Raw genomic sequence first — 18357 nt, 5'->3', positions numbered from 1 at the left:
TTTGTTGAAACATTTATTGTTGCTATTGACAATGGCGGCACAGTGGTTGAAAGGAAAGGAAAGCTTTATTTGTATAGCGCCTTTCACAGACATGGTCACGTTTACTCCATACACAGTGGTCGCAAAAAGAATAGACGACTCCTCCTCATTCCTCCCCGTTTGCCACAATGACTACGATCGAGGGGGAATTCATGGCGGGTTTACAGACTCCCCCTCCCCAGCTCTGACGACGCATGTTCCTAAAAGGGGCATAAGGGCGGGATCTTCACTGTAGACCCGGCCCTTGTGTGACATGTAGCTCGCGCAGCTCCAATGCTAAAAGTCCCACCCTCATTAGTACGAGATTACTACTTTTTTTTTTTTATGAAAACCAGCCTGGTTTCTTTAATTGTAGCTAACCCAGTGTTATCACAGGAGAAAAATCTAGCTACAGAAAGTTTAAGAAAATTAGAAACCAGGCCTTAAAGTTGTTTTTAACATGTTTAAAGCACAATGAATTCCAATGGGGGACTAGCGGCTATAGGCTATATGGAGGTACTTCAGCAATGGCGGCACCTGGTGGTTGTCGTCACAAAGCAGAGCAGCCAGCGGCCATTGGAACTGACCGAAGAGCTGTCGTGACCGCACACATCTGCGCCGACCTCTGACCACCAGCATTCATTCACGTGATCATCATTCATCCTGGTAGGGGAAACCGGAAACCTACGAAGACATGGGGGGAACATACAAACTCCACACAGAAAGGCCCCGTCCAGATGGGAATCAAACCCAGGACCCCTGTGCTACCGTGCCGCCCAATAGATACAGACGGCATCTCTGGAATCGCCCATATATGGTCATGTTTGAAAACAGTTAAGGGGGAAAACAATTTGGAGAAATATCTAAACTTTCTCTAATTATTCAAAAACTACTTTAACAAACGCTGAATTATGAATAAAGTTTTCTACTAAATAAAGATACAAAGACATAGGGAGGAGCAAAGTGGTTCAACAGCCCATAAATACATAAATAACGGAAAATGCTAATATGATGCTACATGTTAGCATCGGACTAATGCTAACGGTTAACTAGCGCCAGCTACAACTGCCGTTTTTTCACTTCTACTGAACAATCTGCTGTGAGAAAATATCCATATCAGCCCGATTTACACTTGCCTTTACATATGTGTGATAAATAAGTTCATATTCCACCAGAAAATGGCTAAAAAGAGTGAAAAATTGTGTTTCTCTAAAGATTCTATTTCCCCCCTCGGTGAAGCCACGCCCCCTTCTATGACGAGATGCCGTCTGTATCTATGTGGTTGAGCGGTAGGCACTCTTGCCCCACATCGAGAAGGTCGACCCCAGGGCCGAGTGGGGTGTGTGAAGCTGCATGTTTTCCCCTTGTTTGGGTTTTGTTCGGGTGCCCAGGCCAGTTCCCCCCACCAATCCTGACCTAATCTAGCTCAAGATCTAGGGATGGGTTCTGCTCTCACTGCTCCTGACACACTGGCATTGAAGGATGGATCAAAAACGACTTGCTTTGGGTGCAAAAAAGAACATTCCTATTTTCCTTCTTCTTAGTTTTAAGAATGATCTTCAAGAAACACCTATAATGGACTTGTTAAGATGGCAAGTTTGTGTGATATTATTAACTCCGGCAGCAGATATATAAGTACTCTCTTTCAGGTAATCGCTGTTTTGTCACATCAGACATGAAGCAAGTTTCCAGGCAGCCGAGACTTACAAAATCATTAAAATTCTAGTTAAATCTCTGGTGACTCATCTCAGAAGCTACAATCGGGAGAAAAATGTACCGCCATAAAATGCATCCCCAGAGGAGTCTGATCTGAATAAAAGCCATAAGTACCCTTTGGAGAATACAGCCTTTACTGTGGGTGAATATGGATGTGTTTTATTCAAATGGAGCCCACTCTTGGCACCGTGACGCTGAGATCGGAGCTTGGTGAGGCCCAGGTGCACCACTCGGCAAACACACCTGCTGTTTGCACTACAAGAGTCCTTCAGGAGGTGGGACGCCAAATCCTACAGCGTGGCAATAGTCCAACACGACAAAGAATACAAAATCCACAAGAAAACGGAAGAAAGGGCCAATCAAATGTTTTGTTGCAGGGTTGAATATCACACAAAATTCCTGATCTTGAGGCCCACCGTAGTTTTCTTTGTGCTTGTGAAATGATTCAAAATGCGACCAAAAGAAATGGAGATGCGGAGGTGAAGAGGAAGCGGAGGAGGTTTGTTCTTGAAACGTCAGGATGATGAAGGAAACAGACTAGCGGCTATAGGCAATATGGAGGTACTTGGTCTGGTCTAACTTCAACAACACTATGTGCCCAAAGAACATCCTGAATGACCAGGTTATTCCATCAATTGATTTCTTCTTCCCTGTTGCCACATGGGGCATATTCCAAGATGACAATGCCAGGATTCATGGGGCTCACATTATATCATATTTTATATTTTCACACATGTATCGGCCACCGCAAAGTCCAGATCTTAACCCCATTGAGAATCTTTGGGATGTGCTGGAGAAGGCTTTACACAGTGGACGCACTCTCCCATCAGTCATAGAAGATCTTGGAGAAACTTTAATGCAACACTGGATGTTTTGACGTCACAGAAGCTTAATGAAACAACACATGCAGCAAAGTTTAAGGCTTTTCTTTTTGGTGGCAACTCGTTTTTTGTCCGTAATGTAAAGTTTCATGTTTCACAGTAATAACATCCCTAATGTAATATTTTCCAATTCACTTGCAGTAAAAATCAATTCGCAAATCTGATTAAAATTCCAAAAATTGTCAGAGAAAACTGCAAAAGGATTTTCAATCACAATCATGCAGCCCGCTCTAAAAAGCCCAATGAAAAAAATATTGACACAATGGGGGCTGGAGTGAACCAGAGGGAAGCAGGGAAGGGAAGATACAAAATACAATCTTCCTGATTAAATCAACGCTGCAGCATCCACTGTGGCTGGATATAAAAAAAGTAATAAATAATTTAGACTACTGGTTTCTATATACACACACACACGGATACTGGAATATTTCAAAACAATCCAGATTAGCTACCTATTTAAATTTTCATAACTTACCACCATTGCCATATTTAAATCCACTTGGAAATACAGAAACTGCAACGCTGTGACGAGTCCTGATCACGGAGGAGGAGGGAAGAGGGAACAATGTCCGTGAAAACGCTCATAATCAAGATAATTGTTTCCTCTTTCTCTTCCGCTCACCCAGAATCAAAACAGACGAGTAATTATCTGTGGGCTCAAATAACATTTCTGATTTCTGATCATCGTTTGCTGCTTAGGCCAGAAAGGGAAAAGGGTGTGAGATCATTGTTTTTGGTCCACATACACAAAGAGAAAAGTGTTATCTGTCACCTTGAGTCTCTCTCTCTAAAACCAGAAAAATCTGGTTAGAAATCTTGGGGTGATCATGGACTCAGGCCTGAACTTAAACAGCCACATCAAAGCAATAACATCAGCAGCTTTTTACCATCTGAAAAACAGCGCTAAGATCAGAGGAATAGTGTCAAAACCAGACTTTGAGAGACTCATCCATGCGTTCATCTCCAACAGGTTAGACGACTGTAACGGCCTGCTCACTGTTAGAGCTGCAGTGTATCCAGAACGCTGCTGCTCAAGTCTGGACAAAAAACAGGAAATACGACCATAGTCCAGTACTCCAGTAACTCAAAGAATAGAATTTAAAACAGCTCTGCTTGTTGCAAGAGCAGAGCACATCTTGGACATGTTAGAGCACATGTGTCAAACACATGGAGATTTGTGGAGTAGGAATGGAGTATGGAGTATGTCCAAAAAATAAGTCAAATCTAATCAATGCCGCCCAAGAAGTGACTTCCTGTTTCGATCCAGCACACCAAAAAAAAAGCACCTTTGTATTCATTAGTTCAACTTTCTTGCTGCCTAACTAATAACACATTGAGTGCCAAAAACGGAATAACTTTTAAATTATTATTATTATTATTATTATTATTATTATTGTGGCAAATTAAAGCCGGTCTCTAAAACAGGCCGGGGCTTTCATTAGAAACTATAGCGGTAGAAATATTTCCCATGTTAGGAATTTGTCTCATACTCGTGCAAATGCTAACGCACGTGCAGGAAGTAAACAAACGGGAATCCGGGCCGAGGGGGGGACGCTGCGGAGGAGCTGATCCGAGCGTAATTTTGACACAGATTTAGCCACTTTTCAAACCTCCTGTGACTATTTGTGGAAACGGGGAGAGTTGTGTGACCCTCCACGGTTTTAATAAAGTCACCATCACGTCTTCAAAGCACGTCCAGCTGCTCCGTGTGCAGGTCAGTCCCACGCCTCAAAATAACTCCTCCGATCAGCGCGAGCGTCTCGTCTTCTCTCGGGTCAGTCTCATGATCGATCACAAACACGAGCGCTCCGTCTAAACTCGCCTTTTACACAAGATAACAACAAATAATCCAAGTCCGCGGTAAAAACAAAACAGAAACCTGCAGTGACATTGATGTCAAAGCTCCGCTAACAGCAACGAAACACTTCCTGTTGTCCCGACAAAATAAAAGGCGTCAATGTTCCAGCCGCTGGGAGAGGGTTTGAAATGTTAATTAATAAATGAACCTAATATTGGTGCAATTGTGGCCTGGTTCCAATAAAGGCCTGGTCCTAGATGCCCTTGAGTAAATAAAGGCCCCGGCCTATATTAGAGCATTTACGGTATACTGTAGTAGCACTTACAGCGCAATAAGTGTAAGCCGTCATTATTTATTAGGCCACAGTCCATTACAGTACATGCGTCCCACGTCCCGCCGTTGGGGCTAAATTTTGGCCCTCGACCCAAACGAGTTCGACACCCCTGTGTTAGAGCCATATGAACCATCTCGGGCCCTGAGAAACAAGCATGCGGGTGAAGTTTGGTCTTTTTTAAACTCTGACACGAAAAGAGAAAGATGTTAAGGGAGGAAACGAGCCAAAAAAATCTCCACATCGACCACTGCGTGAAAAATCAATACTTTCACCTGCCGTGTCTCGCCTCAAATAGACAAAAAACGTTTCAGTGGAGCACCTTAGAAATAAACTTGTCAGAAGTTGTCAGCAAATTGGAATTTAGTGGTGACAGTGGCGTTTTTTGGATTAAACCCTTGAAACAGGTCTGTAATATCAATATTGGACTAGAAGAAGAAGAAGAAAAACATGAAAATGACCCAAAATAAAGAACATTTAGCCGCACTGAACTCGCAGAGCAGAGAGAGCGAGTGGTGAGAGGTAATAGCCTGCTCCTGCTTTAAATGTTTAATTCAATAAACCATGGAGAAAGTGCAGCAGGCGGAGCTTTATTAAAGGAGCAGTGAGTGACAAGCTGCTGTTCCAACAGGGACTGATCAATACCATTTAATTTAGATCATTATAGCCCCTCAGACCTTCAGTTCTACAAATGCATTACGGGAATACGCTTTTGGAACGCACGGGGTCTGAGAGAATTAAGAATCAAGCCGATAAACTTAAAAATTAGAAGTTATTTAACATTTGTGAAGGAGCCCTGATTAAACTCATTTACAAAGGTCACAGATGGAGAGACCACAGGGGCCCTAAATTCTCCAAACTGGAATGGGAAATCAATGAGTGTCGTTACGATCCTGGAAAAGCCAGAAAATCAGATGTGTTTTACTAATACACAATGGAAACCGTAATGATTCTTACAGAAAGCAACAGTCTCGATGTATCTCATCGGTGATTAGATTTGCAAACTGTCTCAAAGCAAGTTTTAATTCACAGCCCCCCCACACAGAGAGGACATTTATTTGCAGGACATTGTATTAACTTAATAATTACAGCCTTTGGGATATGCTAATTGTGACCATTCACAGTAAAATGTTGGCTCAATTGCACTAAATTTTGCAATAATGTAATTACTTCCGCTTCACTCGCGTGTATTGGACAGTAGATGGTGGCCTTTGATTCAGCAGAGGAAGAGTATTTACTAAAAAAGTATTTTGGATTGTCATAGCTTTGGACACTGTTCAAAAACATAAGGGTTCCAACAAGTCCTCCAAATCCATACGACACAAGTGGTCGTTTGTCTTATCCCTGAAATACGACAATATAAGACGTTTGCTAAAACAGCGCCCCCAACCTCCCATTGAGGGTATGTACATTACATTTAACCTGATTCAGAAACAACTTTATTTTACGTAGTGTTTTGACCACTTGCAATGACGATTCCAAAACTCAAACGCAAAGAAATAAATCACAAACTTGCAAAGTTAGTCCCACATGCAATAAGTAAAGCAGTCCCAGATGTTCAGCCCTGCCACACCTGTGGAGGAACTGAACCTCCAGCTGTGCCAAAGGCTCAAGTGCGCTCTGCGCTATTACGCATCACACCTGGGGAGGAGCGGTTGGGGAGGAGCGGTTGGGGAGCGGTTGGGGGGAGCAGGTGATTCTGACCATCAGCCTGGCTCCACATCTGGAGATGGGTCCCCAGATGCTCCACGCTCCTGCCCACTGACGGGTCGCCTCAGTCGAAGGAGGGGCCAAATGCAGAGACACATTTTGTAATGACACATAAATGATCTTAACCTTTAATCTGCATCATGTGTTTAGCCCATTATGTCATGCATAGAAACACATAGAATGATTATTATGACCAAGACATTTATTTTGAATAGAAAAATAATAAGATGTGTAATATTATTCATATAAATCAAAGGCATCAGAAGAAATGCTCTACAGCAGTTTATTTCAGATTGTTTATAACAAACGGACGGACGGACAGACAGACGGGCCAGCTTTAGCCCCACCACAGTGCTGGCCTTTGAACCACAACCACCTTGTGTAAAGCAATGGTGGGACAGAATAAAAGACGTGTTAAATATGGGAAAAACTTCCCGCAAGGTCACAGAACCAAATGAAAGAATCTGACGACCTGTGACTACCCTCAATGTTAGAGACAATGGAAATCTGACCATCATAAAAAGTTTTATTTCAACCTATTTCTTTTGGGGTTGTTTTTGTTTATCATTTAATTTTGTTTGTTTGTTTTATTTATTTATGTTTTACTGATTTTATTGGAAATTAGTTATTGTGGAAAAAAATGTGATGAAAAAGTGACAAAAATGTTATGAAACAGTGATTAAAAGGAGATGAAAATGTGATAAAAAAGTGACAAAAATGTGATCAAAAAGTGACAAAATATGTGATAAAGATATGGAAAAAAATGTGATGAAAAAGTGACGATAAGGTGACAAAAATGCAACCATAATGCGACAACAATTTAACAAAAATGAGAATAAAAAAAATGTTGAAAAATAATGATAATTTGATGTTATTGGGAAGCACTTTGAACTGCCTTGTGCTCCAATAAAGTTGCCTCGTCAAAGATGTGACTGTGGGGAAACTGTTCTCGATCTTATCAGCGCTACAGAGATGGCAGAAGATACGTCTCTGAGTGTCTTTTCAAAAGCCTTGGTACCACATCCTTTTGGTGGTCATGCTGCAAAGTTTAAAAAGTTGCATGTTGCATAATGTTGCACCGTTTTGTTTATCATTTAATTTTGTTTGTTTGTTTTGTTTATTTATGTTTTACTGATAATATTGGAAATTAGTTATGGTGGAAAAAAAGGTGATGAAAAAGTGACTAAAAGGAGATGAAAAAGTGATGAGAAAGTGACAAAAATGTGATGAAACAGTGACTAAAAGGAGATGAAAATGTGATGAGAAAGTGACAAAAATGTGACAAAAATTTTATGAAAAAGTGATTAAAAGAAGATGAAAAAGTGATGAGAAAGTGACAAAAATGTGATCAAAAAGTGACAAAAATTTGATGAAAAAGTGACACAAATTTGATGAAAAAGAGACTAAAAGGAGATGAAAAAGTGACAAAAATGTGACAAAAATGTGATAAAAAGGTGACAAAAATGTGATGAAAAAGTGACAGAAAATATGATGAAAAAGTGACAAAAGTGTGATAAAAAAAAGTGACAAAAATGTGATGAAAAAGTGACAGAAAATATGATGAAAAAGTGACAAAAGTGTGATAAAAAAAAGTGACAAAAATGTGATGAAAAAGTGACAGAAAATATGATGAAAAAGTGACAAAAATGTGATGAAAAAGTGACAAAAATGTGATGAAAAAGTGGCAAAAATGTGATGAAAATGTAACAAAAAATGTGATAAAGATATGGAAAGAAATGTGATGAAAAAGTGACTAAAAATGTGATGAAAAGTGACGATAAGGTGACAAAAATGCAACCATAATGCGACAACAATTTAACAAAAATGCGAATAAAAAAAATGTTGAAAAATAATGATAATTTTCTGTTACTGTGAAGCACTTTGAACTGCCTTGTGCTCCAATAGAGTTGCCTCGTCAAAGATGTGACTGTGGGGAAACTGTGCTCGATCTTATCAGCGCTACAGAGATGGCAGAAGATACGTCTCTGAGTGCATTGGTACCACATCCTTTTGGTGGTCGTGCTGCAAAGTTTAAAAAGTTGCATGTTGCATAATGTTGCACCTTGACGAACATGTGCCAGGCTGATGATGTTTGCAGCAGGTGGAAACATCTATTATGCTGCTCAGTAGCTTATGTGGACTATAGTATCAGTAATAGTGATCCTCCTGTCTGTTTAATAACTGAGCTGTTACTTCTACTGACAACAATGAGAAGTGAAATCATTTGAAATGCCTGTCCCACCGGGAGGAGGCCCCAGGTAAGACCAAGGACGCGCTGGAGGGATAAGTCTCTCCATTGACCTGGTAATGCCTTGGGTCCTCCCTGAAGGAAGTGTCTGGGGAGAGAGCAGTCTGGGAGTCCCTGCTCGGACCGCTTCCACCAATATGAAAAAGATAATGGATGGATGGCCAAAAGCAACGCAGCGATTAGCAACGTGACGCTACAAGACAAATGTTTTACAATGAACGCAACTTAACGAGCGCTTGATCCGAACAAGTGGGTGTCGGAGAAATGCTCGGGGGCCCTCACTTTAATGACAGCACTTCTGCGCCATAAAAAACACAGAGAGGTGCTCTGTGCTGAAGAGAGTCGGGGATGAGCTTGTGCAGAGGTCGCACTGTTCTGTCAGCTTTAATGAAGCCACTTTGTTTATCCCTCTCGGATTCACTGCAGAACCGCCCAGAACACGACCCCAGAAAACACTCACGTCTGGTTGTTTTGCATCGTGAGGACATAAAATGACACGCATCACCCTTGTGCCTAAACTTGACTAAATCACATTTGTAATGCACTCCTTTTGTGACTGATTGGGTTTAAAGCTGCAGGGTGTCATTTTTGTGGAAGGTGCCATTCCTTATTTTCAATGTGAAAGTTGTGGCTCTTGTTAAAGCTGCACAATGTAACTTTCTATGTAAAAAATATATTAGATCGTATTTGTATGGGTGGTTAGCATGGGACCTTCACTTTCCTTCAGGAGTTTTTTTTAGGATGACTAGTAGGTTTTTGGAATGAAATCTATGCGTAACCATGGAGACGGTTCAATCAGAAGAGAAAACCTAGCAGATATCCTTAAAGAGGGGGTATTATGCTTTTTTCAATCACATAGCACCAGTCTATATCACACTACAATGATGACCAAACCTTCTGCTGGTCTGTAAATGCAGTAAATTAGAATAACTGCCTTGTATAAAATTGCTCTCTCAAAATGGCTGTAGTGAATGTCTTGAAATAGGCCTCTGTGGGGAGGGGGTTCTGCTGAGGAGCAGTGGTTGGTTACTCGGCTGGTGACGAAAGCTCGGAGGCGTCTCCAGGAGGTGGGGGCGTTCCTAGGAGGACTCAGGCAAACCTATCCCTAAAATGGCCGCCATCAGAGTTTTTACAGATTACCCAGATCACCCATACAGCCCCTGCAGGTCACTGAAAGGTAAAATACTTTTTTTTTTAACATAGTTAAGTTGCATAGTGCACCTTTAAAAGGACAAGTAGGCCATTTTAAACTCACTACTGCCACCTCAGGTCATCAGGACGGCACCTTGCATATAAAGCTCGTGCATGACGGCCTTTTTGAGTGACAGTGCAGGATTTTAGAGGCAGTTGTGGTGGCTAGATCTGAGCTCATTCTACACCTTGCTGGAACATGTAGGGGGAAGAAAAGTACATTATTTTAACATTTTTAAACTCCGTATAGTCCCTTTAAAGGTGTATTCTGTGTTTCTTATAAATATAACCCTTGAGTTTTTCTTTTTTACTATTTTATTTAGATTCTGATAATTAAGTAAATGTAATAGTGTGGTCTAGTGTGGCCTTCTTGGTGGATTTAAGCCTAGTCCTTGTGTCGCATTCCCCAGGTGATGTCTCTCTACCCTTCGAGATTGCTCTACCACTCACGCCACATAACAAAAAACAAATCAAAAAGTCACAAATGTGTTTAACTGCCCTAACCGTGACACGCTAAACCTCTGATCTCAACAAAAACACGTCACTGGTGAGAGGTTCCTCCATTAAGTGTCTGTTTGAACACGTTCGAGTCCCCACGTGGCCCTGTAAACACGCACACACACACAGGCTCCAAGAAGAAGGGATAGACCACACCGGCGCTGCTCTCCACCGGTGTACTGCTAATTAAAGCATTAAAAATAGCCCAGCGTGATGAATGAGGTGTCAGCGGGTCCCTGTGGGGGGTGTTTGGCTGTGGAGGCACATACAGCTGTGTACAGGAACATGGGCAGAACATAGGGACGTTTCTGTGTGTGTGTATGTCGGTATTAAACAGTGCGGCTGCCAACATTGATCTAGGCAGAACTTTAATCAAGCTGAGAGTGTAATTTAATGGAAGGCCGTTAAGTTCATTATGTTAATTAACTTTGACTAACGCTATAGGAGCAACAAGGCCTTCATCTGTGGCCACAGTGCAAACAACACAGTTAAAATTATGGACACAATCTGTTGCTATTTCAGTAATCGTATGAGCGGAAGTGGGTAGATTAGCCACAATGTTTACTCAAGTGGGACATGGCTTTAAAAAGTAGTGACCTCAAAAGAATGTGAAAGTAGAAATGGATGAAAACAGGGGCGGACTGGCCATATGTCCATTCTGGAAGAGCACAGAAGGGCCACTGGCTCGAGGGCCACCGGTCCCGCCTCAACCGAGCTTTACCCAAATTTAAAAGCTAAAAAGAAAAGCATCAAAATAGCGAGAAAAAGAGGATGAAAAGTCAACCAAAACATGAGAAAAACACGGACAAAAAAAAAACTACAAAAACGTGAGAAAAACACAACAAAAAATGATGGAAAAAATGATTAAAAAAACAACAAAAAAATGACAAAAATGTGGCGACGTGACGAAAAGTTTCCGTCACTTTTGTAGGTCTCAGCTTTCAAATGAGGCGTTACATTGTTGCTCTCCAGTCAAGGAGCTTTTAGATTTGGGTAAAGCCCAGTATAAAAAAGACATGAGTCTAAAAGGAATTCCGTGGAGCATGGTGTACCACAAGGTTCAATTTCGGGACCATTATTATTTATCATTTATATTAATGATTTTGCTTCAGGTTCTACGACCACCTTTCCCGTTCTTTTTGCTGATGACACCGATCAAAAAAATAATAATTAAAAAGCCGAACTGGGGGAAAATGCACTCGTTAATGTTAAGGTGGGTGGTAAAAGGTTAAAATATGTATTTGTGGAAGTGTCACAATTACGCTAATTTGGGCCAGGCTGGTCAGAGCCAAGGGCTGTTTTTCAGTCCCAGTCCGCCCCTGGTATGAAAATACGGCTTGAGTAACAGTTTGAGCATGAAAATCCTGATGTATGTTTTAGTGTTGATGTGATGGGACAAACAAAACACTAAATCAGGGGCTCTCAACATGGGGGCCGCGAGACAAGTTTGGGGGGTCGCCAGTGCATATAGATAAAGATATATATTTAAATATTATTATTATGGTGTTGTAGCATACATGCTATTATACTAGTGAAGAATTATAAAATATATACAAGGTTTTATACTGTTTTTTATTCTTAATACTGTTTAGCTTGACTTAACAAAATGTATGCGGAGTATTCTCAGTTCTCTGTTACAGCGGAAAAGTACCAGAGCACCAAAGTGTGTGAGCACAAAACCCCCGTGCCCCAAAAGTAAGATAAACAACTGCCTTCCTCCAGAAGGATCTTATCAGTTGCAACATTCCATTGAAGACATAAAATTGGGGGTCGCAGGGCGGAACTATGTGATGCAGCAGAAGCACTGGAGCCAAAGGAACCAATGAGATTTAGTTTTAGGTTCATGAATATTCCAATGTTTAATGTGATACAAATACTCTGCTTCCTAGTAAAAAATCCAGTCTCCTATGGCAATGGACAGCTGGTAGGCTCGATGTTAGGGAACTAGGGAAGCAGAGCTCTGTATTAGATGACCTGTTAGGGAAATAAACCTTTGTGATTTAATCTTCTGAATCCTGGGTCATCTGTGCTGGTATGTGTTATTAGCTGGTAGTGTAGCGTTGTTTGTCAATAACTCTTCTTCCAGTGTTGAACACGCTTGGTGTTGTCCGACGTTTGGGTAATTAATTAGGAAGTGGACAACACAGGAGAAGGAGTGAAAAACTCCTTACTCTTCAGGTGGTGACCGCGGACGTGCTGCAGAAGTGGTTATATACAGACAACACGGGACGCGGCTGAGGTCTGGTCTCCTAAAAACTATTTGCGGTAGACATACCAGACATTCTTTTCCACATCCAGCCATCAGCGATTTCACGGACGTCCAATTAGATTAAGGTAAGACGCCTTTTGACTTCTACTCAAATGTGAGTCTCAAAGTACGTCTATTTGGCTATTTTCCAAAGTTTAGTTTAAAGATTTTTACTGAAATCGACTGTTGGCTGGTATAATCTGTGAATTGATGGTGGAAGGAATAAGGGACACACGTTAAAATTATAAACTGTTGAAAATAAAGTAGAGAAAAAGTAGTGAAACGACAAAAGAAGTGAGAAATAGTGAAGAAGAAGAAGAAGAAGAAGAAGTAGAGGACTGCACGCTGGGTTTTACCCTTTAAAAGCCGAAAGGTGCGTAGGTAGGACCTCCCAAGCCCACGGACGCGTGGACTAAAATTAAAACGTTGAAATAAGTCGTTGACGGATTTGGGGACCGTCTGAAATAGTGGGTTAGAGTCCCAAATAGCAGAGAAAAATTAATTAAAGAAGTGTGAAAAAAAAAAAATTAATTAAAGAAGTGTGAAAAAAAAAAAAAATAATAATTAAAGAAGTGTAAAAGAAGTGTAATAATGTGTGAAGTGAATTACAGAGATACGTGAAGTTGTTTTCGCGGAGAGAGAAAAAGGAATTAAAGGTAAGAAAAAGAAAAAGAAAAAGAAAAAGCGACTAGAAGGTAAGAGAAATGTCGAGAAAACATGATTGTGAGAAATGGGTTATGTGGTTGTGCCAGGGAACGGGCTTCCTGAAGGGAAGGTCAAAGAAAGAGGTAAGGAAGGCAACAGAGGCGTGTGCACAAATGTATGAAGAACAAAAGAGAAATCCTAAGGAACCACATGATTTAGGAACACTCTGTGGAACGCTTACGGCGGGAGTAGAACTCTGCGCTATGGAAATGCAAGATGCGGAAGCAATGAAGAAAAAAAGAAAATTGGGTAAGCAAGACCTAAAACTCACAGACCTCACAATAAGAAGATATTTTAAGATCAAACAAAGAATCGAACCGGTCTTGGAGGCTGCCGTATCTAAATGGACAAAGGAAAAAAAGATTTTCTCCCCCACTTCGGGGGGCGGGACAAAACAGCCCCTCCCACAGGGAGGAGGCCCCGTCTTGGGCCCTTCGGCCCCCCTTTTATATGAGGCGGGGGGAGCTGGTGGCTCTCTCTACCCTCAAAAATCACTTCACGGACTTCTGGATGTGGCTCCATCAGACCCACTAACAAAAGGAGAGGCACGAGAAGCCTTCGATAGAATTCAGAAAATGACCAAAGAAGCGCATGATACAGCATTGGAAAGACAACGAGAACTTTATGAAGACCAGGTTAAAACAATGAAAGAGGAAGCAGAAGGGAGGAAAGCAGAAGTTGATGAGCTTAGACGGAAACTAGAGGAATTCACACTTAAAGCCAAACCAGACCCAGTGGCAAGAGGAACATATCTCCTAATTCCCACTGGGGCGCCAGCGGTGGGAAATGTTCTCCCTATGGCATATAAACCACTTAAATGTACAGAAATACAACAGATGAAAAACACCCTGCCACCCCTACAGGAAGGGGGCAGGAAGTGGTTTCGCACTCTTCAAATGCAGTGCGCAAATGCCACATTAGCAGTAGGAGATTTGAGAGGCCTGGTGGCGTCGTGTGCTCCTCCGCACGCAGTGGATCAACTCCTGAGAACATCCGGTTTGGACAATCTGCCCCTGCATCAACCTTTTGACCCACATGTGGAAGGCTTTTTAGCGGTGGTGGAGTTAATGTATCCCCCTCCACACCCGCAGCCCCCAACCTTTTCCGCCTATTTACCTGGGATGTGCCCTACTAAATTCTTGGAAGAATGTGTTCAGGTTTATGTTAGCTCAATGCAAACTCACCCATACAGAAACCCCCAAACAATGTGTCTGTTCCTCCAGGGGGTGTTGGATGTTTTGCCGGAACCAATTAAAACAAGCCTGATGAGTGTTCCAGGATTGTCTTCGGACTCAACTCTCTTTTTGACACATTTAAAACATCACGCCGATCTGTATAACAAAAAACAACGCGAGCGTGAAACAAATTTTAAAGAAATGCAAGAAGAATTGCTAAAATCTCAGCTGAACCAAGCACGGCAACAGGCCACAGCTGCGAGAAAAGACTGAAAAAACAAGGCCCATAGCAAATGGTGGCAACAACCTCGACAACTGAAACAGCAGACACGCCTGCCCCATCACCCGCAAGCGCCTTATACGCCTCCCAACCACAGCCCTTAGGGCAACATAACCCCAACATGCTCCCACCAATGCCCCAAACCCAAACACACATCCACTTACATGGGAACTAAGGTGGGAGGGGCACAGGGAATAATAGGGGACAGTTTAGAGGCAGAGGGTTCGGCGGGCAGGGCTATGGGGGACGGCAGCAACAAACTAACAGAGACAAGTCATGTTTCCAATGTGGAGGAACCGACCATTGGGCCAAACAGTGCCCTCAGTCAGGATGTTACAATTGTGGAGCCACAGATCACTGGGCCAGAGACTGTTCCTAACCCCCAGCCCAAGCTAATCCAGGAGGACGAGGTGGGCCTCGTCTGAGAAATCCAGCGGGAGGGCCTGGCCCTGCACCATGGAGGCGTGGGGGTGGAGGACATAACTACCCTGTGTACGACACCCAAGGATGCTTTCCCTACGACAGGGATGACCACTGCTAGGGGTGCCCGGTGAGTCCTGGCCCCACCCCAGAACCGTTTGTTCCTGTAGAGGTTGATGGGGAAAAGTTGATGATGCTCGTGGATACGGGTGCTACGCATTCTACGATGAGGAAGGCTGCCCCGCACATGCTAAGTGATAAACACATCAACCTTTCAGGGCTCACGGGAAAAGCGACCCCTCTACGGATGACAAAGAAATTGAAGAGACATTTTACAAGCTACGGGAGCTTCCATCTAATGCTCCCCGGACGCAATGCAGGTCACATGGTCTAATGGACAGAAAATCACCTGCACACCTTCAACCTCTCATGGACTTTATGTTTTTCGAGAGGACCCTGAATATCCTGGTGTTTCAATCTACTGGCTCCTCCTTGAACCCGATACCCCACAGATGAATGGAAACCATGTTTCTCGATGCTGCACCCATAAGCCCCTCCCAAAGACCCACTGCATTGCACTCTTTTCTATGATAGAGCATTAGACCCTCAATATTAGTTAGACTTTGAACAAGAGTTAAAGGGAAACACATATACGATAACAGCCACCCATTTCTATGTCCACAAAACGGGAGTTGTTGCCCCAGTTGTCCTGACTGAAATTGTGAAACCTTTTTATAAAAGAGACTCGCTTACTGACCCACATATCTCTCTATTCTTAGGCTCTGGTCATGAAGAGCGCGAACTAGGGCCTCTGACTTATAAATTGAACCACACCCTGGATTGGGAACAGACCGGACTTCTTGGTATAATGTATAGTCCATTTGAAAAAGCTTATAAAGTTGACATTGGTTCTTGTACTGATGCAGTTGTAGCAGACGAGGAATTTCTCTCACGGTCACACGGCCGTGAACTTACAGATCATGAGGGGGCTGCTCAAATGCTGGCTGGGTTCTCAGGAGAGCTGTGGGCGGAAGGGCCCGCTGAAATCGGACATTGTAATAAAGTTGATCCAGTGGTTCTAACGGTGCTCCCTGGTGCACATGTGTATGTCCCCCAGAGGCCATTTTGCCATGATAAATAGAGACAGGGCATAGAACAGGCCTTAACAGAATTATGGAACTCTCCCCGTTATTTAGGACCTTTTGAAGTGACTTAGAGGACTGCTACAGCAGTTAAAGTGCAGGGAAAAGACAGCTGGTTTCATTGGACACATCTGAAACCTTGCTCGGACAAGACCGGCTACCACTGGTCCCACACTTTGCCTAATGATGGTGAAAGTGGGTCTGGGAGCCCCACTGAAGGGGGTGGGCAAGTAAACCCACAAACCCATAAACTTGAATTAGAGATAAAGAAGGACAAAAGCTCCTCTCTAAAGTCATGGCTACAAAAGCTTGGCCCACTTAGGTGCCCATACGGGGTGTGGGGTGTAATACTAGCTCTCTGCATACTACTAATATTAATGGCTTTAAAATTAGAAGATCAAAACAATTGTGATAAAATGGTTGAAGGTCAATCAGTGAAAGAATTAAAACAGACACTGTATAACATGTGTAAAAAAGTAGGCTAAAAACAAGGTGGAAATGTAGTCATTTATTGTAATCAAATCGGAATGATACTGGTTAAAAGGCGAGGAGCAGTATCCAACCGCCACTTATAATGGGTTACCCATTATACAGAACAAGCGATTGAAACTTGGAATAAAAAAGGAAAATATACACACCCAGGTTGCAAGGAGTATGCTAACTATGCTAACCTTTCAAACTGGGTAAATCCAATAAATTGGACCGCAATTAGAGATAAGGTGAGTAGACTCAAGGACCAAAATCCACAATGGACTTGGTTGAATTGGCTAGAGTCCGGTTCCTGGATCCACATCCTTCAAAAAGTGAGTATTATAATAGGTGTTGTGTTACTGTTATGTTGTGTTTTGTTTTGTTGTGTTGTATCTCTCATTCGCAGCATGATAACCAGGGCTTTAGCCCCTTCAGGAGGGATCTTTGTTGTCAGTAGTGATTCCCCTGAGGATCTGGAGATGGGTTTTACAGAGACGCCTGAAGGGGGCGTCTAAGATCTGTATACTGAAAAGAGCCAGAATGGCGTTTAAAATCGATTGGACCCAGACGAAGGCTATGATGGAAAATGTGGAGGAGATTTTATCTAACCAAACATTTAAGAGTGTTGTTTTGTTTTGTTTTGTTGTGCTTTGTGTTGCAGGAATGTTTATTTTTATAGCAATACGTGATGGTGCGCGAGGCACAGAAAAATAAAGTGTACTGTTGACCTTGGTACTCCATCGCTGACCTTTCGTTGGGAAAGGTTGGTGAGTGGAGACTATGTCTGGGAGGAAAAAGATGACTTTGAAACTTTTCAGGAACTTGTTGAATATGCTCAGATGAAGATGGAGACCTGGTGGTGGTTTTTATACTCAGAGAAACGGTGAATCACTGTTCAATCAAGGTTTTACATTTATTAATTAAGGGACTTAGTGTTTTAGTTGATCTCTATCGAGATCAGAAGGGGGAATGAAGAATTATAAAATATATACAAGGTTTTATACTGTTTTTTATTCTTAATACTGTTTAGCTTGACTTAACAAAATGTATGCGGAGTATTCTCAGTTCTCTGTTACAGCGGAAAAGTACCAGAGCACCAAAGTGTGTGAGCACAAAACCCCCGTGCCCCAAAAGTAAGATAAACAACTGCCTTCCTCCAGAAGGATCTTATCAGTTGCAACATTCCATTGAAGACATAAAATTGGGGGTCGCAGGGCGGAACTATGTGATGCAGCAGAAGCACTGGAGCCAAAGGAACCAATGAGATTTAGTTTTAGGTTCATGAATATTCCAATGTTTAATGTGATACAAATACTCTGCTTCCTAGTAAAAAATCCAGTCTCCTATGGCAATGGACAGCTGGTAGGCTCGATGTTAGGGAACTAGGGAAGCAGAGCTCTGTATTAGATGACCTGTTAGGGAAATAAACCTTTGTGATTTAATCTTCTGAATCCTGGGTCATCTGTGCTGGTATGTGTTATTAGCTGGTAGTGTAGCGTTGTTTGTCAATAACTCTTCTTCCAGT

The sequence above is a fragment of the Gobius niger genome (genome assembly GCF_951799975.1).
Source record: "Gobius niger genome assembly, chromosome: 17".
Classification (NCBI taxonomy): Eukaryota; Metazoa; Chordata; class Actinopteri; order Gobiiformes; family Gobiidae; genus Gobius; species Gobius niger.
Note: the sequence above shows the minus strand (reverse complement) of the source record.